General features: G+C 39.5%; 1 protein-coding gene across 1 annotated transcript in view; it reads right to left on the bottom strand.

The window, feature by feature from the left end:
* adgrl1a (adhesion G protein-coupled receptor L1a) overlaps positions 1-22,393 on the bottom strand; it is a 234,461-nt gene extending 212,068 nt beyond the window's left edge. Inside the window, exon 1 of the mRNA XM_078797091.1 lies at positions 22,181-22,393. The gene's annotated coding sequence lies outside the window, so the exon portion shown is untranslated. The remainder of the gene's footprint in view (positions 1-22,180) is intronic.
* Between the last annotated feature and the right edge of the window lie 707 nt (positions 22,394-23,100).

The following is a 23,100-nucleotide window of genomic DNA, read 5'->3' as shown; positions in this document are numbered from 1 at the left end:
GTATTCTTGGAATTGCAAATATACCAACAGCACAGACAAGTGGATAGCAAATGGAGTGAGGTTCCCCAGAGTAACAAAGTTAACGCTTTGTTACAATGGAATGACAAGATCATTTTTATCCTGCACTCCTACATAAATCGTCTTGCAATACCAGATATACCAACAACATGGATTAGCAGAAAGTGAATGGAGTGGGGTTCCCCAGGATGTTAAAGTTAGCCCTTTAAAACTGCCTTGGAATCATTTTTTTTATTCTACACTCCTACATAAATCATCTTGCAATACCAGATATACCAACAACACAGATTAGTAGAAAGTGAATGGAGTGGGGTTCCCCACGGTGACAAAGTTAGCACTTTCATACCTTGGATTGACCATTTTTAGCCTACATTCCTAATTAAATAATCTTGTAATACCAGATATACTAACAACAGAGACTAGTGGAAAGTGAATAGAATGAGGTTCCGTAGGATGACAATGTTAGCATTTTGTTAGCTTGGAATTGCAAATATACCAACAGCGCAGACAAGTGGATAGCGAATGGAGTGAGGTTCCCCAGGGTGTTAAAGTTAGCCCTTTAAAATTGCTTTGAAATCTAATAATTTTTATTCTGCACTCCTACATAAATCGTCTTGCAATGTCAGATATTCTAACACAGAATAGTGGAAAGTGAATGGAGTGGGGTTCCCCTGGGTGTTAAAGTTAGCCCTTTAACTGCCATTGGATTCAAATTAAATGATACATTTTATCCTGCACTCCTACATGAGATAGTATTTTGCAGCCAAATCATTCGAGAAATAAAACTAAGAAGGATGTATATTTAAACATATTTGCATTTATAACCACTAAATTAAGAAAATTTGCATTTTGGGGGCCGGTTTCTGCTGTGCCTGAACTGTAACTTCCAGTATCCATGTAATTGATACACACAGTGATGTTATTACATCATCGCCTGGCTCGAATTATTGTGCGAGTTACGCAATCAGATGCACTTTCACTTGAATCAAAAAACACCTACTTCACTGGAAAAGTAAGACAATGAGACGATACAATCAGATAATAAATACCCTGATAAATAAAATAATAAGGTAACACCTATCATGCTATCGTCAAGAGTGAAAGATGCCCCACTTGTAGTTCACATACTGTAAGCCTAAGGTGGAAAAAAAATAATAGAAACCTCCTCCGAATGCTCCAAAAGCCTCCACAAAAGTCAAGCAAAAGCGCCATCCTTCTGCACAGCTGCTAAGGAGTTCTTTGCCATTTCTCACACTGTTTTGCATATTTAGCCTCCCTTCCTGCCCACATAGATGTTAATGCACTCCCACACAAACAGATCGGTGTGAACAGGGCAAATATATTCTATTCTTCGTCTCTCTCTATCTCCCGCCGGCTCTCATTTCTCACCTTTCCGACGGCATCACACCGCCCAGATTTGTCCATTGCTTGCAGGTGCACAAAGTCGTTTATTTTTTTTTTTCCCTGAGTTTCTACATCCCAGCATGCTGGATCAGCTGAAATAGGATCCTCATCCCCTCAGATCTCGCTGTACCCCTCTCCACACATACTGATGTAGCCTGATCTACCCACAGCCGGCACGTCTGGGGTTCCTAGAGAGCGTCTCTGGGGATTGACACAGCCTGTAGACTATAGCCGCTAAAGGTTGGTGGGTTTAGAGTGGGTACTAAGGTCTGTGACTTTATACCAAACAAGCCGGAAACGGTTGAGCATGTTGAACAGTCGTAGGTTGCCTTGGTCCATTTTGAATTTCCTGTTGCGCAAAAAAAAACACAGTGTGCCAGCACAAAACTATTTTAATGTGCATTTCAATCTATGGTATGCTGGAGCCTATCCTAGCTGTCTTCAAAAGAGAGGCAGGGTACACCGTGGACTGGTCGCCAGCCAATCACAGGGCCCATATAGACAAACAACCATTCACACTCACATTCATACCTATGGACAATTTGGAGTCGCCAATTAACCTAACATGCATATAACAAATAGATAACTAAGATGCACAGTGTACTTAAACTGCTGATATGTAATAACACACTACAGTAATCCCTCCTATACATAAAATAAACCTGTTTACAACCTTCTAATTATGCTATTTTAACATTATTAGTGCACTCTACAATGGAAATAACACTCTATAGTCACCTATCCAATGGTATTAACCAACATAGTGGACATAGTAAGAGAAAATAATAGACAATAGACATAATTAAGACATAATATAGACACACATATTAATTAGCATTGGGAAAGTTCCTTGTTGTTCTTCCTGTTCTGGAAGTATTTCCCATTACTGACACCTAGTGACCAGCATAAAATACTACATCCGGAATATCAGGGGTGTCCATACTTTCTTACTGACGGCCATATATTGAAACATCAATAAAATCGGGGGACTACTTTATATTATTTTAGAATTTTATTATATTTTATTATTTTAATTATATTATAATATTTATATAATATAATAATAATAATAATATTTAAATAATAATAATAATTTATTTATTATATTTTATTTTATTATACTTTATTATTATTATATATTATGATATTTCTAGCTATTTATTTACTTGGGCACATAAAAAGTTAGCATAGTGTTATTAATTATTACTATCAACATGTCTGATTTTTCTGTTTAATCCGTTGCTTTATTTTTCCCCATTTGTGCTGTTTTAAAAAAATTACTTTATACAATCTGCAATTAATAAATAAAACAAGTAGCGGGCCAAAAATGGCCGCTCTTTGGACACCCCTGCCTTATACTGTATATATTGTATTTTGGTTCATTTTGATGTTTTTACGCTATTTTGTTTTTATTTGGACTAATAATGGGCCATATTCAGCCACAAAACAACTATGGTTTATTCCTGAATATATTTTTGAAATACCCTGATAGAGCAAAGCCGTAAAATTCAAAGCACAAAGTGCCAAAGTATTACTGTAAGAAAAATACTTTGAATCTAACACTTTCTAAGGCTCAACAAGAGACAGGTCTGGCACGTTCAAAGGCAAACAGGCAAACATTTTTGATCTTTTCTTCTGGCAGTGGGTTTCAAATAGCGCTACAGAGCCTTGCTGACACCTATAGGAGTATTAATAGACACCTCATTGTAAAAAAAAAAAAAAAAAAAAAAATGCAAGCTCAAGACCCACGACCATTGTCCCTTGAGAAAATATCCAATTGGTTGCGTACTTTTTACACTGTGTCTCTATGGAGACGTATCTTCATGCATACCAAACTAACTATAAGACATTTGTCCCACATGAGCACTAAAAATACCCAAATCCGCTCTTAGGAGGCCGCATTTCCCCGTCTTCAAGTGACCACATTTGTCCTCATTATACACAACGCTCGGTCAACAAAAGCAGCCAAACAGTTTAATCTCATTTAATGTGGAAACTAAGTCTGCTTGCAAGAAGTTAAGGAGAAAGTCTGATGCTCCAGCGATCCACCCCCCCAAAAAAAGAGATAATCAGTCGCAAGCGTTATTGCATAAAGTCTTATGTACAGCAAATATGAAGTTACTGATACGTTAATTGTTATTCTCGTCGACCCGGTGTCTACTAGGCGACCAAGCAGGCCGAAAAATCCATGGAAGGGGAGCCTGGCTGTAGACGTCTGAAAGACTCGCTCCATTCAAATTGAATTAGAATCATGGAGGAGCATCGTCAAGGCCAGAGTGCCATTAGATGACTAGATGGAGCAAGTAAGGGCAAGTAGGAGCAAGTAGGAGGGGGGAATGGTGATGGCGAACTCAGGGCAGCCGCTTGTCTCTCGTCCTCTTCAGGCTGGGCTATCAAACATCGAGATGGCTCAAATTTGGTTTGGACCTTCAATCAAAATCTTTTTTTTTTTTTTAAAGCGTATAATACAGTCGTCCCTCGTAATATTGCGGTTCGATTATCGCTCCCTTGCAATATTGCAGTTTTTCAGAAATTAATGATTGCATTGTTTTCTGGTAGACTGTGGTCTATTACTAACCAAAACATATTGAAATACAAGGTACTATACAAGTAGTATTCTGGTCACTAGACAGCAGTAATCTTACATGGATGACACATTACCCTTCCTCACTTCATATAACAAAGACACTGATGCAGAATTAAAAAAAAGGTTCTCCTCCCATTTCGTGTGGAAGTGGTAAGTTTGTGGCTTCTTGCTTTGTCCGTCTTTCCCACTATGTCTTGTAAACAAAGAATAATAGGAACATAATGATAACTGTAGGGGTGTTATTTCATGTCAGGTGGCATCAGGTGTTATTTCTGATATTGGCTGAGTTGATTACAGAATTTTTGCATCCGGCTTTAACTTTAAAATTAGTAATTTATTGCAAATGATCAATAAAGTATGACATTTTAGGAGTACCCCAAACAGGAGACAAAAGAAGGTTTTCGAGCACTGGGTCCTCCTTGGCACTTTTGTGTATTAAAAAGACTGGAATGCTATGTATTTGTTTACAGCAGGGGTCTCAAACACACGGCCCGCGGGCCAAATGTGGGTTTGAGGCCCCCGCCTTGATATGAAAGTTTAATGTTAGTGCGGCCAGCGCAAGTTTGTTATAGATGCTGTATGGTATCATGGACCCAGAAAAAATTATTACGTTTGATTAATGTTCATGTTAAAGGTTAAATAACTGTTAATAGTTATCCTCCCTATCCGTGTGGAAGTGGTAAGTTTTTGGCTATTTAAGTTTAAAGGAAATAACTTGGAGGCTAGGTCGCTAGCTCTCTAGTTTGCGAGTTAGCATGTGTCTCAAGACCCTGCAGTTGCGCAATATGTTGTAAATAAAAAAAGGATAAATGTGACTATAGTCGTGTTTTGTCATGTCTACAGGGCTCTAATAATGCTTTGTTCATTTTAATCTGAAAAAAATAATTTGTCTACCCACCAACTATATGTGGTTTCTTAAGTTTTTATTATTTGCCGTTTTATTATTATATTTATTGATTACTGATTTTCTTTATTCTTGATTTGTTTATTTATTTTTCATCTTATTTTGTGTAGAAAAATAAAAAGTAAGATATTTGAGAACAGTGGAATGTTTTATCAGAGCTTTTCTTGTAGAAAATCAGAACCAAAGCAAAGTTTATTCATTTTTCTGTTTTTAATAAATGCGTTTTTTGTTTGTTTTTTTTTCGGAAAACCTGATGCGGCCCCAGTCTCACCCAGACCTTAGCTCCAGTGGCCCCCAAGTAAATTGAGTTTGAGACCCCTGGTTTACAGCAAGGGGGCCACATATGGAAAAGTCATAGGAGACGGGGGCCAATTTAATACTTTAAATTGTATTTAAGGACAAAAGACCAACCCCTACAGTATGATTAGACTTTTTTTTTTCCATTGTTGCTGTTGAAAAGCCGCAAATGGCCTCTGGCCCGTAGTCTGGACATATCGAGTGGATGCATTCCTATATCCTAAATAAGCCTGTCCCATACTTGCTGGACTCAACGTGATAAGCCGCCTTACCATACCAAAAAAAAAAAAAAAAAATCCGATCACGAATACATGTCTTGTATATCCCTGAAGCATATGCATCAAAGTTTCCATGTTTGACTACAGTGACAAAGATTAAATATTAGGAGGAGGACACTTGCAAAAAGGGGGGCACAAAAGACGCAGCTGCAGCGACTGGGCGGCGTGAGAGGAAGCGAGACGGGTGACAGACTGAGAGAAAGATGAAAGACCGTGGGAGGAAGAGGAGGCGTATTAAAGTCAAGCTGAAAGCAGGTCAGAACCAAATGGAAATAGCAGGTGATTGATATGCCTGTCAACGCACTATGACTTAGGGAAATATGGCCCGGGAAACATAAGGGAGGATTCAGAAGATTACTGTTAGATGGACACATTTGGTTGCAGGGAGGATGAGGAGACACTTTTTGGAGGAGAAGTGGCAAAGAAGAAGAGGAGGAGGAATGCGATTGAAGTCATTTGGATACAGTTTGGAGAGCATCGTGGTGTGAAAAAGGAGATAGCAGGAAGGCGAGATATGAGAGTTGGCCAGATAGAGATAGATGGACTGGCCTGCAGTGAGACAGAGTTATCGGCCGTGATCGATCAGGCCCGGCTGATGCCAAATGGGGGGTGTAATGGTGGGTAATGATATGAGCCTGCAGAGGCAGCACACTGCATATATGGAAGTGTGTGTGTGTGTGTGTGTGTTGCATCAGTGACCACGTAGCTCACACTTTCATTAATTATCACACATCACAAGCAGGGTTTAAAAAAAAAACTCACAGGCCTCAATATTAGGTACACCTACGCAATCTAATGAGCTCCAATACATTGTATGGTAATATCACCTCGGACTTTGGTACGTGACAAAAATAAAAATAATAATAAATAGTGGTCAAGTGGTTAGAAGCCCAGGGTTCAATTCCACCCTCGGCCATCTCTGTGTGTGTAGTTTGCATGTTCTCCCTGTGCATGCGTGAGTTTTCTCCGGTTTCCTCCCACATTCCAAAAACATGCTAGGTTAATTGGCGACTCCAAATTGTCCATAGGTATGAATGTGAGTGTGAATGGTTGTTTGTCTATATGTGCCCTGTGATTGGCTGGCCACCAGTACCCCCCCCCTCTCGCCCGAAGACAATTGGGATAAGCTCCAGCACCCCCCGCGACCCCCGTGAGGAAAAAGCGGTAGAAAATTAATGAATGAATGAATATTAGGAAAGCAGGAAGTGAACAAATGTCTTGAACCAGTCATGATGTGCTATACATATCACTATATTGACACTTACTATGGTACCCATTATGTCATTGTATTGTCATATCACCTCGTAGTACTTCGGTACGTGATTAAATTAAATTAAATTAAATTAAATTAAATTAAATTAAATTAAATTAAATTAAATTAAATTAAATTAAATTAAATTAAATTAAATTAAATTAAATTAAATTAAATTAAATTAAATTAAAAACTATAGTAGGAAAGCAGGAAGTGAACAAATGTAACAGTTACTGATTGTAAAAGTACCAGATGGAGGGGTAGGATTTAATAAGCTTTGCTTCTTCCTACTCCTTTTGGACATGTGGAACTGTGAACTGATTATGTGATGCATTCAATTGTCATCTGATGCATGTTCAACTGAAATAAAACCATTACCATTACCGCTTTAGTCACACTATTCAACGAGGTGTCCAAAAAAATGACAAAGAGCTGTCAAGTATGATGTCTTCCAATTCTGCACCGATGTAAACAACTACCGCAATAATAAACACGGCGTTAAGTGAAGTGTCAATCAAAAGTCAGCATTGTTATGAGCCGTAAATTTGGCACGTTTTTTTTTTTTTATGCAACACCTATACTGGGTTAGATCACTCATCCTGTACTCTATTATAGTCAATCTGTTCGCTTTGTCGCCATAAATGCATTACCACCAGCACATCAATTGATGAATCATGGTAAAGGACACACACACACACACACACACACACACACAGAAAGAGACAGACATACGTTTATCTGCACGCCCTTGGCAGACCTACTGACTCTTAAACAGTTTCCACAGCAACATGAAGTGGCCGACAATAATGTATTCCGTTACAGCTAGGGCATGATTTGAATCGTCCCTCTCTGCCTTTCTTCTCTCTAATCGAGCATTAGCCTTTTTTTATTATTTTTTTTTATTTATTTATTATTTTAAAACCGCCGCATCGAAATTGACTACAAGCTGCTCGTGGACATAAAAAAGACAAAATGCCCTCCACGCATTGAAACCCACTAAATATATGCAACAGTTCTTCTACGGAGCGATACTCAAGAGGATACAAAAGTATCCCGATTGGCTGAAAAACAGTCCTGAAAATGCATGCTCACTGGCACCACTCATTGGACTCGTCTCTGGCCATTACTATGGTAACAGAATCAGGAGTGCAATTCAGAAATTTAGGCCAATAATATATCTCGGTAACCTCACTCCTCCACTCACAGGCTGGACGAAAAACACACTGTTGACTGGAGGCCTACGTTAGTATTTTGGTTAGGATTCATAGAAAAGAAATTCATATTTTTACCTGAATAAAGTTGCACTTTATGTACTAAAAAACTTCAAGCTGGATAGCTAGGGAGCGAATCAGTTTGTACCACTTCCACACAGACAATCATGTAGTGTTAAAGGTCATGTTAAGTCATGTCAGCCACTGTTTTGTGTCATTACTGCCACCTAGTAACATGAATACTACATTTCATATTTCAATATGTTTCAACTAATAACAGACCATAGTCTACCATGAAACATTTATTAACGCATGGGGGGGGGGGGGGTAGCGTGCAAGAGGTACGGCATTAAAGGGATATTTTAATGCATGCACAAGCACCAAATAGTTCATGGTACATTTTTATTTTCATAAAACAATTAATAATAATTAATAATAATTAATAATAAATATAATAAATATATATACTATATTAACAATTTATTTTATTATTTATATATTTATTTATTATTTTATTATTATTATGTTCTTAATAAATTTATCAAAGTGAAAGTTATGCTTGAAATGCATTTCTCCTTATTTTGTTGAAAACAAAATACATTTTGATGAAACTTATTTACTAAAGAATGTAAAATGGTAAAAACAAGCTTTATTTCCTATTTAAAAATGAGAGTCTAATCCACGGGTGGGCAAACTACGGCCCGGGGGCCACAATCGGCCCACCAAGCATTTTAATCCGGCCCTCCAGTTGCTTTCTAAGAATTTCAACTTTTAACATACAAGCTGGCAACATGACTTGCAAGTCGGATAAAAAAAAAAAACAATTTCATAAATTGATGTGGTCTGATGTTTAAAGTGCTCATGAAAAAATATACATATAGCTGATAGTATGACACCTTTACAGATAAAATTAGACAACTAATTCAATGCAGAATGTTAGAATTAAAAGCGTAAAATAGTGTGTGTGTTAAATATATGTTCTGCCCCCCCCCGGACAATTTTGTTAACTCGGCCCACGAGTCAAAAAGTTTGCCTAAACTGTGTTTTCCCATGTTAATATAGCCCTAAAAAACAATATGCTGTGATAATCGAACAGCGAGACACCATAATAATTACCATGAATGTATGCATATGTATGTAAAACAACGATTTCATATTGCTGTAATATTTAATAAACCCACTTAAATCATGCATTATATGGGTTCTACAAAAGAGGAGGAAAAGAAACCTCATACAAGAATGTGTAATCTTGTTTGATTAAATTATGAAAAAGAAACGCGTTTCAGATGTGGAGTTTAAAGCGAACAAGGGCAATTAAATTTAAATGATTACACATGCAGCCTGTGAGGACGGGGATGTGAAGCGTACTGCTCGCTATGCAACATGCTGCTAAAATCCGGGCTACGCCGATGAACAAGAGAGATGGACTTGAGAAAAATAGATATTGAATTTCTGCAAAAATACTTAATAAAATATACTGTAGCTAGTTAGGACTGGAACTTGTATGCCTCTAGTGGGCTTACATGAACCATTTCATAAGAAAAAAAAAATCTGAGGACATGTTGCATCCCTGATTAAAAGTCAGGCTCACTTTAATCCAAAATGTTGCTACAAACTTTTGGTGTCAAACATCATTTGTGACATTTAAAAAAAAAAACATACATCCGATGGCTCATTTTCAGTTGACCTCACGCAAAGCGATGAAAAGCTCAACGAGAAGCAGCTACGGCATCTTTCCTTTTTCGCAAACTTCTCGCCGCTTCACAGGCCGTGTTGTGGACAAACTGGCGAGTGAGGATGAGGGGGGAAATAAATGAGAAGGAAAGGCTCGTTAATGAGAAATGCTATTTTTACCGCTTTGATGTCCCCCATGCACATAAGCACACAGCTTAGACAAAAACAAATTAGAGACATCTACAGCCTCCCAAAGACATTAAAAACATATTAGCACCACTACCATGCCAGGACCCACATTTGCACATGTGCTCTGTGTGTGTGTGTGTGTGTGTGTGTGTACATTTCCAAACTTCCCAAAAAGTATATTGCGCGTGTTTGCACTTGTCCACGCTGCATGGCATTACGCATTCACTGTGACAGTCGTTCCTTATGGCTCGTAATAGACAAACAACATAATGGCACTATAGTTTCTGCAAGGCGAGATGACTCACAGGCGCGCGATGATTAATTTCCCAGCGGAGCTCGGTATAGAATACAAATCAACAAGCCAAGTGGTGATGAATGCACTTTGTCTAACTTTTACAACTAATACAGATGTCAATTCTCTATCTGCTCCGAGGCTGTTACTCATATTTTGGCATGATGGGGAGGAGATATGAGCTTGAGGCTGAGGGGCGGGCGGGGCGGAGGGGGTTTGGGGGCAGGGCCAAACGATGGAATCCAGCCTTGTAGGAGGGGAAAGTTTACAAAGATTAATTAGTGAACAGCCAGATTGCCTTTGTGCTTCCTATTTAGGATGGACTCCAATGAGTATCATTACTGTGATGGAGGAGAAAAAAAAATAATTTAAGCAACTTTTTCGCTGTTTTACCACCACTGAAGTACATTTTAAGTACTTTAATATGATACTTCCATGTGACATGAGACATCTGGAGCAAAAATCAGAGATCAGTCACAATTATGTGAAACATGAACATTACTGTGCATTCTAGGCATGAGAAAACTACAGTAAACCTCGGATATATCGGACTCGGATATACTGGAAATTCGCTCACAACGGACAGATAAAAAGGAACCAATTTTTCTGTAATGCATTTCCAATAAAAATTCATTGCATATATCGGATTTTTTATAACGGATTTCGCCTATTTCGGACAAAATCTCCAGTCCCGTTCCAATGCATTTCCATTAAATTTCCCTCGCATATATCGGATGGCCGCATCGTGGCGCTCCGATTCGCCAAATCGTGACAGGCCGCTATAAGACGTCATTTGCAGCGTTTGCAGCGTTGCCTGCGCGTCCAGGTACATTGGAAACAGTCAAGGAAGTGCCTTTTTATAACGGATAAAATCCGATTTACGCATATACCGGATATAAATCCGATATATGCGTAAAACGGACATTTTCCGGTATACACATATAACGGATTTCTCTTATATCGGACAAAACCAGTGGGAACAATTGAATCCAATATATCCGACGTTTACTGTAGTTAATATGAGCTAGCTAACAATGGACATCATAGGAAATACAGTCTTGTGCTGGAAGACACAGCCATCCCAGGGACAAAAGACATTGTCGGTGTTGTTGCTTTATGTAGTATGTCTATCTAGCATAATAATAAATAAATAATAATACATTTTATTTGTATAGCGCTTTTCAAAATACTCAGAGACTTTACAGAAAAATAGAGTTGAATAAAAACATGTAAACAGTGTAAAAGATACGTTAAAATACAACATTCATTCATTTATACACAGTTTATACACAGTATAGTATGTCTATTAAGTATGTATGTATGTATGTCTATTAATGTGCTTGGTAGTGTTTTAAATCATTAAAATACATACTGCAACTATTAGTACATGTTATCAGTGTACGTGTTAATATATGATCACAGCATGTATATTAAATGATGCAACGTTGTTAGAGGGTTTTTTTGTTTGTTTTTGTTTTTTTAACAGGTGTGTCCCAATGACGTGCATTGTTAGCTGGCTCATATTGACTTGTTTTCATGTTTTATATTGCACAGAAAAGGAAAAGAAATATGTTCGAGCTTCATATGAACCAAAAAAAAAAAAAAAAGCACGAAGAACATGTTCAATGTACAGTTTAAAAACAATAAATACAACGGAACTCTTAAATTCTAACACACTGACTGACAAATGATCGTCAAAACAACAGCCTTCTTTTATCCTTTGCAATAATCCCTTACAGAGACTACTGTTGCTGCTGTGGCTGCATGCCCGCATCAGAACACATTCACAGCAACACACACCAGTACGAACCTTATTTATGTCTTAAATGGCCTACTTTTATGTCTACTATATTGGGTAATATAAGTGTAAATGTGACTATAGGGGTGTAATTTCATGTCTAGAGAGCTCTAATGTTGCAACTGACATTTAGAAGGTAGTAAGCAGGTTTTCTATGTTGTAATTAAAAAATATTCAATTTATAAATAAGAATTCCGGCTCTGAAACCAATTAACCACAATAAGGTCAACCTGGGGTTATCATATATCATATCATACGTATCATATCTGTACAGACAATGTATTAAGAAGCATTTCAAACAGTCTCACTTGCCACTTGTATGAACATCCTGCCTCTGACTCGAGCTAACACTTTTTTTTAAATATTAGAGCCCTCTTGACATGAAATAACACCCCTACAGTCACCTTTACACTTGTACTGCCCAATATAGTTGACTTAATAAAAGTAAATAAGCCTTTTAAGACATCAATAAGACTGCGTCTTGTATGTTGCTATAGAGAAGAGTGAGTGGCGGACATTGAAGTAACGTCATGGGTTCAAAGTTGAGTTTTATCTTGCCGTTAAGGCTGCAATAGTGCCGTAGTGTTTCAATTAGGGATTACTATGCCTGATGCGAGATCATATTCATATCTGCAATAAAAGCCTGTTGTTCAGGCGATCAAAAAAAAAGTGATCTTTGCATGTCTCACTAAACATTACTGACACCTAGTGACCAGTGCACAACATTCACAGCGTCTTTGAATGCATCTTCTCCATGCCTTATATTTGTGTTGCAGTTCATTTAGCCATTTTTATGCTTATGCAAAGGTATGCATCATTTACTTCAATATGTATATTTTGGACTAATAACAGCCCGTATTCAACCACAAACACGATGAATGAATATATATTCTTGAAAATCCGTGATAGAGTGAAGCCGTGGAATTCTGCTGTGCTGTATTGTCCGCCTTTCTACTTACTCATGCACATAATGCAATTATCGCCTACTTTCAATTAATGTTCTCTTTGCTGCCTCAGTAAATAAATGCCCCCAACTAGAATTAGAGCATTTAAGGTAAAAGTAGCCTTTGCGGACTTACCTGATGGATTTATTGGTATACATATAGGAATGCCACAGGGTCTCACTTTTTGGACAACTTCCCAGTAAACTCAAGTGACAAAACAAAACCAAAAAAAAGAAAGATTCTTTTAAGTGTATCACAGTCGATCGCATGCATGGATTTCAACATGGTTGCCTGACGGACAGAAAGTAAAGAAGTGAAAAAAAAGACACTTACGGCGTATCTGAGTGAAAACAGAGAGGACAGGCGAGATGAGGCAGGACGGTTTTAAAACGAGCACACAAAGAAAACGTCTGCAATAACTGACCAGTGACTCTGGACCGCAGTTAATATATCTAAATAGATTTTAGCTCCAGCGCCACAGAGCTAATGCGCCGGCGCCAACACGCTGCAAAACAAAACCAACTCACAATTGCTTTAATTCCACCTGCTGGCTTTGAAAGTGAAAATAGGAAGTGACATTATACACACACACACACGTATATATACGTATATACACACACACACACACACTGTGCTTGGCTTTGGTGCCTGCCTGCAGCTTCATTGGGTAGGTGGGGGCAGCAAGGTTGCGGGCTGCAATATTAAACCATCAATCACCCCACCCCAAATTAGGCATTTTACATCACACAAGCACTTACAGCTCAACCCCCCCCCCCCTCACCCACCCACCCCACCCCCTCCCACAGGTGGGGTCCAAGCCCGAGGAGAAGAGATTACATCACATAAGCAATGATGGGGGGGGGGGGGCAGTGAGAGCCATGAATACATTGCACCATCACTTCCAACACAATAATCGATCATAATGAATAAATATCACATTAACTTGTTATTTCTTTACTCTCAGGTATATATGAAGTATGCATATGTTCAAGTTGCAATATGGCTCCCTGCACGCACGCTTCCAGTAATACAATAAGTGATTCACACATGCACGTTTTGCAATATTATCTGAAACGCTATATAGATTTCTAAATAGAAAATAGGGTTCATCCTTTCGTTTTTCAGTATGTGGCCCTCGGTGGAAGAGGTTTGAACACCACTGTGCTAGCAATAGTACTAAGTACCAAGGAGAAACCAGAGCCATTGAACACCATGGAAAGTAAACTTGGATGTAGTAGCGTAGTCGGTGTAGAACTAATCCACATAACTTCGAACTTCTTCTCTTCACTACAGATGATGTTCTGTCCAGTCTTGTGATCAGGACGTCATTAACAAGCAGAGAGAAGCACAAGCAGCAAAGAAACCAAACAAAATGACAGCGAGGCGTAGAGCGATGGCCTCTAAGGTAGGCCGGGGGAAACGTAGGAGTTGAAAAAGAAGACAGTCGGGAATATGCGCAAGGAGGGGGGTTAGGTTAAATGACGCATGTACTTGTATTTAGCCCAATTAGCTCTACTTGAAGGGGTCTCAGATAAGCTGGGAGATATCATTTTCTACCGCTTATCCTCACGAGGGTCGCGGGGGTGCTGGAGCTTATCCCAGCTGTCATCGGGCGAGAGGCAAGGTACACCCTGGACTTGTGGCCAGCCAATCACAGGGCACATATAGACAAACAACCATTCACACTCACATTCATACCTATGGACAATTTGGAGTCGCTAATTAGCCTAGCATGTTTTTGGAATGTGGGAGGAAACCGGAGTACCCGGAGAAAACCCACTCATGCGCGGGGAGAACATGCAAAATCCACACAGAGATGGCCGAGGGTGGAATTGAACTCAGGTCTCCTAGCTGTGAGGCCTGTGTGCTAACCACTCGAACGCCGTGCAGCCTGCTTAAACACGTTTTCATTCATTCATTTTCTACTGCTTTTCCTCATTAGGGTCGTGGGGGGTGCTGGAGCCTATCCCAGCTGTCTTCGTGCGAGAGGTGGGGTACACCCTGGACTGGTTGCCAGCCAATCACAGGGCACATATAGACAAACAACCACAACAATTGAACTCGAGTGTCCTAGCTGTGAGGCCTGCGTGCTAACCACTCATCCGCCGTGTAGCCGGGAAGATAACAGGATAACATTCATTCATTCATTCATTTTCTACCGCTTTTTCCTCACGAGGGTGCTGGAGCCTATCCCAGCTGTCTTCGGGCGAGAGACGGGGTACACCCTGGACTGGTAACATGATAATATGATTTATTCAATTCATGTTTATGGGCAACCAGTCCGGGGTGAATCCTTCCTCTCACCCAAAGTCAGCTGGGATAGGCTCCAGCACCTCCGCGACACTCGTGAGGATAAGCGGTAGAAAATGAATGAATGAATGTATGTTTATGGGCAACCAGTCCAGGGTGAAACCTGCCTCTCACCCAAAGTCAGTTGGGATAGACTCCAGCATATCAGCATAGAAAATGGATGGATTTTTATGGGCAAAAAGATTCCCTATTCTGTGTTTCTAAAAAGATATACAGACAAATCAAATTATTTTGTGAATTAATATGACCTATTAGTAAAAACAAAATCAAAATGTAAGCAAATTTTATGTATTTGTTGCCTAAATTAAGCATTTTCAAGGCTAAAAATAACAAATAAAAGGCATTCATGGGACAATGATTTCATGCATGTGTAGTATTCTACATGAGACACACAAGCACCAGTCTTGGTCACCGAAACAACAGGTTCTATTGTCGGTCTGAATTGTCTCACAACAGACACAATATAATCCCTCATAAATACTCTCAACCCCCGACATCACTTCCTGTCCGACCGCCACTCTGCTCCCCTTGAACCACATCTACAGTAACACACAAGCTATACAAAAATATTGTATAGGCTTTATTTTCTGTTATGTGTAACATATTGAGTAATACGAATGTAAAAGTGACTATAGGGGTGTTATTTCATGTCTAGAGGTCTCTACTCATTAAAGACGTACAGTGAAGAAAATAAGTATTTGAACACCCTGCTATTTTGCTATTTCTCCCACTTAGAAATCATGGAGGGGTCTGAAATTTTCATCGTAGGTGCATGTCCACTGTGAGAGAGATAAACTAAAAAGAAAAATCCAGAAATCACAATGCATGATTTTTTAACAATTTATTTGTGTGATACAGCTGCTAATAAGTATTTGAACACCTGAGAAAATGAATGTTAATATTTGGTACAGTAGCCTTTGTTTGCTATTACAGAGGTCAAACGTTTCCTGTAGTTTTTCACCAGGTTTGCACACACTGCAGGAGGGATCTTGGCCCACTCCTCCACACAGATCTTCTCTAGATCAGTCAGGTTTCTGGGCTGTCGCTGAGAAACACGGAGTTTGAGCTCCCTCCAAAGATTTTCGATTGGGTTCAGGTCTGGAGACTGGCTGGGCCATGCTAGAACCTTGATATGCTTCTTACGAAGCCACTCCTTGGTTTTCCTGGCTGTGTGCTTCGGGTCGTTGTCGTGTTGGAAGACCCAGCCACGACCCATCTTCAATGCTCTGACAGAGGGAAGGAGGTTGTTCCCCAAAATCTCACAATACACGGCCCCAGTCATCCTCTCTTTAATGCAGTGCACTCGTCCTGTCCCATGTGCAGAAAAACACCCCCAAAGCATGATGCTACCACCCCCATGCTTCACAGTAGGGATGGTGTTCTTCGGATTGTACTCTTCATTCTTCTTCCTCCAAACACGCTTATTGGAATTATGACCAAAAAGTTCTATTTTGGTCTCATCTGACCATAAAACTTTCTCCCATGACTCCTCTGTATCATCCAAATGGTCATATGCAAACTTAAGACGGGCCTTGACATGTGCTGGTTTAAGCAGGGGAACCTTTCGTGCCATGCATGATTTCACATCATGACGTCTTAGTGTATTACCTACAGTAACCTTGGAAACGGTGGTCCCAGCTCTTTTCAGGTCATTGACCAAGTCCTGTCGTGTAGTTCTGGGCTGATTCCTCACCTTTCTTAGAATCATTGAGACCCCACGAGGTGATATCTTGCATGGGGCTCCACTCCGATTGAGATTGACCGTCATGTTTAGCTTCTTCCATTTTCTAATGATAGCTCCAACAGTGGACCTTTTTTCACCAAGCTGCTTGGTAATTGCTCCGTAGCCCTTTCCAGCCTTGTGGAGGTGTACAATTTTGTCTCTGGTGTCTTTGGACAGCTCTTTGGTCTTCGCCATGTTACAAGTTAAAGTCTTACTGATTGTATGGGGTGGACAGGTGTCTTTATGCAGCTAACGACCTCAAACAGGTGCATCTGATTCAGGATGATACATGGAGTGCAGGTGGACTTCTAATGGGCAGACTAACAGGTCTTTCAGGGTCAGAATTCTAGATGATACACAGGTGTTCAAATACTTATTTGCAGCTGTATCACACAAATAAATTGTTAAAAAATCATGCATTGTGATTTCTGGATTTTTCTTTTTAGTTTATCTCTCTCACAGTGGACATGCACCTACGATGAAAATTTCAGACCCCTCCATGATTTCTAAGTGGGAGAAATAGCAAAATAGCAGGGTGTTCAAATACTTATTTTCTTCACTGTATTTAGAAGGTTGGAAAAGGTTTTCTATGCTCTATGAAAATATGAAATTTCCATGATACCAATTAACCCCGGGATTACTGTATATGTAAAAAGTGGATAAAGAGACAGCTCATTAGCATTAAAGCTACAGACACACAAAATGAGGTGTTGCGTGAAGAGCTGCCTTTAAAATGTCTAAATTCCAAAAACTAGGTTTTGGACACAATTGTGGGACCTTTGAGACCGACTTTAAATACTGGACCATGAATCCTACCAAAATATGAACTTGGTTGAGGAGTATTTGATAAGAAGACTACAACGTTGGTACATGAGCTGTAGAGCCCGGAGAGCATCATCACCAGGGAATATAATGTACTTTGTTTATGCTTTTGCACATAGAGCAAATTTTGGGTAGGGGATTGATAGAAAAGCTTATGAAAGCCGTTGCTCTCACTCATGGTAGCTCCGGCGGGATTTTTTAGAATCTCGTTACGTTGGCTGAGATAAGCTGCCCGTGGGCGAACACTTCTCTCTGTGCTTCTGACCCCGGCCATGCAAAACAATGTAACCTCTGCAGCAACTTGTGCACAGGAGGAGAAGGTAATCAAGAGCATGGAGAACATTTGTGGAGCTGAGGAGGAAGAGGAAGAGGAGAAGGGGGGGTTGGTGGAAGGCAAAGAGGAACTGAAAGGTAAAAAGCGGCGTATCTCAAGGCAGCAAGAAGCAATACGGCGTCGGGCAACAGGAAAAGGCGAAGCGGAAGAATGAATACAAAGTGCTTGTTGCCTAATGGAATACATTAAACCAGGGGTCTCAAACTCACGGCCCGCGGGCCACATTTGGCCACGCTAGTTTGAGGCCCCCGCCTTGATATGAAAATTTAATTTGTTCATTTGTTTTTTGATTTTCTTATTTATTTTTCCATCTTATTTTGTGTCAAAAAATAAAAATTAACATTAAACATTTATTCAATAATTTAATAATAAATAAAAATTAATTTGTTAATTTGTTTCACTTGTTTCATTTGTTTTTTGATTTGCTTATTTATTTTTCCATCTTATTTTGTGTCAAAAATAAAAATTAAGATTAAACATTTATGTAATAATTTAATAATTAAAATTAATTTACAATAATTTATAAAAATTTAATGTTTTATCAGAGCTTTTGCAAAGAACCAAAGCACTGAAAAAGTGGAGGGTGTAGCAAAAGCACTGAAGACTATTACATTATATATATATATTTATTAAGATTTAATATAGTTAATATTTATTAATATTTTTATTCAATTTTTTTTTCTTTCATATATACACAGTAAAGTCTCGTTATATCGATATCGGTTATATCGAAGTACTGCTTATTACGATACTATTTTCATTTCCCGGCAAATTTCTAGTCTTTTATGATATAATTAGTTCCGTTAGTACGATACCCGGTTATTATGATAATCCGGTTACTACGATGCCCTTTTCATCTCCCGTCTGCTTATATCGATACAAAAGCAGCTTAAATCAATCTTTGCTTAAGGATTTCAATACTAAAAAAGAACACGGCGAACGGCTGCTTCCAGTCAACTTTATTTTTCACACTTCCACCACCAGAGCGCAGCACACACACCGATTCCCGCACGTCCTGGTTCACAGGTCATGCTCAACCCGCCCCACGTAGCTGGCCAAACACATGCCTGCAACAGAAGAACCAACTGACATAGCATACACACCTATTCCAACGAAGACACAAGCGTACAAATACATGTATTTAATTGTGTTGTATTCAGATATCTTTTTATCGCTTGCAATAATCACTGTTTTTCATATGTACATGCTGGCGTTCGTGGTTTCTCTCGTGTGTATAGATTCTATACACACGAGAGAAACCAGAAACGCAGTTGGTTCTTCTGTTGCAGGCATGTGTTTGGCCAGCTATGTGGGGCGGGTTGAGCATGACCTGTGAACCAGGAAGTGCGGGAATCGGTGTGTGTGCTGTGCTCTGGTGGTGGAAGTGTGAAAAATAAAGTTGACTGGAAGCAGCCGTTCGCCGTGTTCTTTTTTGGTATTGAAATCCTTAAGCAAAGATTGATTTAAGCTAAAAAATATCGATATAACCGGACTGTCGATATATCCGATCCTGCGGCGAACTGCATTAAAAGTAGGCAATAATGCACTCGACATTGTTCTACAGTATAGGCCAAACACAAAAATATAGTATTGTTCTATACTATAGAACAATGTCGAGTGCATTATTGCCCACTTTTAATGCAGTTCGGCGCAGGATCGGATATATTGACAGTCCAGTTATATCGATATTTTTTCGGACTCCCGACAATATCGATATAACGAGACTTTACTGTATATATATATATTTTTTTACCTGATGCCAGCCTCACCCAGACCCTAGCTCAAGTGGCCCCCAGGTAAATTCAGTTTGAGACCCCTGCATTAAACCATACATTTCATTCATCTGTGACAAAATATAATATACATTTATCTCCAGTATACAGCCAGCAATGTTATATGACATCATTTCCTCTGGGTGTGACCTCTCCGGCTTCAAACCTGAGACTGCACAGGAAGAGCGACACCTCGTGGTGTACAATCGACCCCGATCCACCACCACCACCGCCGCCCCCGTCCCCGTCCCCACACGTCCCACCTCAATTGACTTTAGCATGACACCTGCCTCCTCTTCAAGGAGGCTTAATGAAGCCACATTCATCATAGCGGAACACTAACTATAGCAATTATTGGACTGACGTGTGCATCACTCACCATCACTCTCTGAGTGTGTGTGGTTTCTATAGCCCCAAAATTAAGACCACCGGTTATGGATGAGGTGTCAGATATTATGGCTGTTCAACAGTAGAATGCATTAAAAATATATTTTTATTTTTTTAAAAAAGGGAGGAAGAACGTTTATATTATTGATCGAGAATCATCACACCCGGTGCGCACACACACACACACACGCTCACATTGAGGAAGCAATTATAAATCAATTAGAGCTGAAATGAGGAAGCCTGGCTGTGGCACAGTTCACAACATAATGTTTAGTTTGGAAAAGGGAAAAACGGGGGCTATTTTTCTAAATTGTTGTGTGGGGGGGGCTACATTTTCATAAGGCAGGAAGGGTGATGAGGACGTCTCCCTTCACTAATTATGATGATTGTGTATATAATACTCACGCCTCATAACTTACACTAAGTGGCGAATATAGTCGTAAATAAAACCAGAATGTGGATGAATATGAACATGGATGCTAGTCGAATGTGCTGCTTTTAAGGCCCACCAGTCAAAAATGACTCTCGGTATGACAGGACTGCTGCCAAGGGCCGACACCAGAAAGCGGCGACCCTTCCCACTTTCTTCAACAGTCCTTGAATGCACCGTGGTAGATGATGATTCATGTCACTTATACAGAAGTACAAGCGAAATAGTGCAATCACCTGTCCATACGTATACAACATACTATGCAGTGAGACAAGGGGTGACAGGACGGGATGATTGAGCGATAGAGAGGGGGAGGAAGGGGGACAACACTACATAAGGGGAGTGAAAACAACAACTCCAAACTAGACTCCTATATGAAGGACTGTCGTTTTAGCATGACAAGACTGCTCTGCTGCTTTAAAGGTCCTACCATATCTTACTTATTGTGTGGAAATATGGGCTAATAACTATAAAAGCAATCTTCACTCGCTAAATGTACTGCAAAAAAAGGTCAGTAAGGATAATTCATATTGCCGCCTACAGAGAACATACTAACTCCTTATTTCTAAAATCACAAATACTTGCTGATAAAGTTCATCTTCAAACAGCTAAAATAATGCATAACGCTAAAAATAACCAATTCCCTAAAAATGTCAACCAATACTTCTCTACAAGAGAGGAGAAATATGATCTCAGGGAAGAACTACATTTGAAACACTTATATGCTAGGACTACGTTAAAAAGCCATAGCATTTCAGTATGTGGAATCAAACTATGGAATGGATTGAGTAAGACCCTCAAACAATGCACAACGATGAGCCAATTCAAGAAACAATACAAGCAGTTGATGTTTGCTAAATACAAGGATGAAAAGTCTTGAACCAGTCAAGACTGGTTGACAGTTACTATGGTACCCATTATGTCTTTGTATGGTCATATCAACTCGTACTTCGGTACGGGACAAAAAAATTACAAAATTTAAAAATAAAAAAAAACAACCTTAAACTGTATTATGGAAAGCAGGAAGTGAACAAATGTAACAGTTACTGATTGTAAAAGTACCAGATGGAGGGGTGGGATTTAATAAGCTTTGCTTCTTCCTACTCCTTTTGGACATGTGGAACTGTGAACTGATTATGTGATGCATTCAATTGTAATCTGATGCGTGTTCAAATGAAATAAAACCATAACCATTACAAGATCCTGTACATAACAGGACCCTTCATCTGTTTTTAAGAACATACAACACAAAATGTGAGTCAAAGGTCCCCCAATAGGACTCCTTACCAAGTCTGAGTTCCCTTCTAGAAAAATTATTCATGGAACTATTCATAAGAAGGGTTGAAATAAAGGCTTGCCATCACTCTCCCAGAAAGGAACATGACACCTGTGATTAGACGCTGTACCTTCACAATAAAAGTCGAGTCATCAAACTCCTCCAGGTGCTCAGTGGGCCCTCCCAGATAAAGCCACACAGACACGGCGGCGTTAGCCCAATCACAGAAGTTACAGGGTCGATCTATCACACCGTTATCTACGGAAGAGGAATATTACCTGGTGCCAGGATAGCCCCCGCCGGGCACGCGCCGATGTAGGAGGCCGATAGCCGAGCCAGCTGTCATCCCTCCAGCCTGATTAACGACGTGCCCGGACCGGTGTTTAATGCCTTTAATATGGGCCGATGACGACGCCGTCACGCGGCCTGGGACACGCCCATCTCTGGTGACTGATGGAGTCATGGGCTCGGCGCTCTGCTTTCCCATGCAGATACTGTAAAAATAGAAGCACACATCATTAAGAAATCACTCCTTTTCATTTCATACCTTGCTTTGTGCCATGTGGCGTCGCTTGATCACACAAAGACACACGCTGGGGGGTGGGGGGTTTGGCTGTGAGAAAAGCATGCATGGTGAAGCACTACTGCGTGTCACAATAAACTATCAATTTGAACCAGGCATGTCATTTACGACCCAGAGTTTTTTTGGTTTTTTTTATTAACCAGGAAAGTAAATTAAAAAACTGTAAAATTTGAAGTCGATACTTTTTTATATATTTTATTATATTTAGACATTTATTTATATTTTTTTATTATATATATATTTTTTTCTTTTGTTGTTTTGTCTTATGTAAGATTCTGTGATTATATATGTGTGGAAAAAAATCACTTAATGAACACTTAAGACTGGTGCTTGTGTGTCTCATGTAGAATACTACACATCATGAAATCATTGTCCCATGAATGCCTTCTCCACTGCTCTGGCGTGGAGAAGGGATAGGATTTAATAAGCTTTGCTTCTTCCTGCTCCTTTTCAGACATGTGTGTGACATGTATGTGTGTGTATACAGTGAAGAAAATAAGTATTTGAACACCCTGCTATTTTGCTATTTCTCCCACTTAGAAATCATGGAGGGGTCTGAAATTTTCATCGTAGGTGCATGTCCACTGTGAGAGAGATAAACTAAAAAGAAAAATC

Source organism: Doryrhamphus excisus, linkage group LG16 (genome assembly GCF_037039965.1).
Source record: "Doryrhamphus excisus strain RoL-2023G ecotype Guam linkage group LG16, RoL_Dexc_Guam_v1.1, whole genome shotgun sequence".
In the NCBI taxonomy this organism is placed as follows: domain Eukaryota; kingdom Metazoa; phylum Chordata; class Actinopteri; order Syngnathiformes; family Syngnathidae; genus Doryrhamphus; species Doryrhamphus excisus.
The sequence above is the reverse complement of the archived record's forward strand: the minus strand, read 5'-3'. Positions and strand labels throughout refer to the sequence as shown.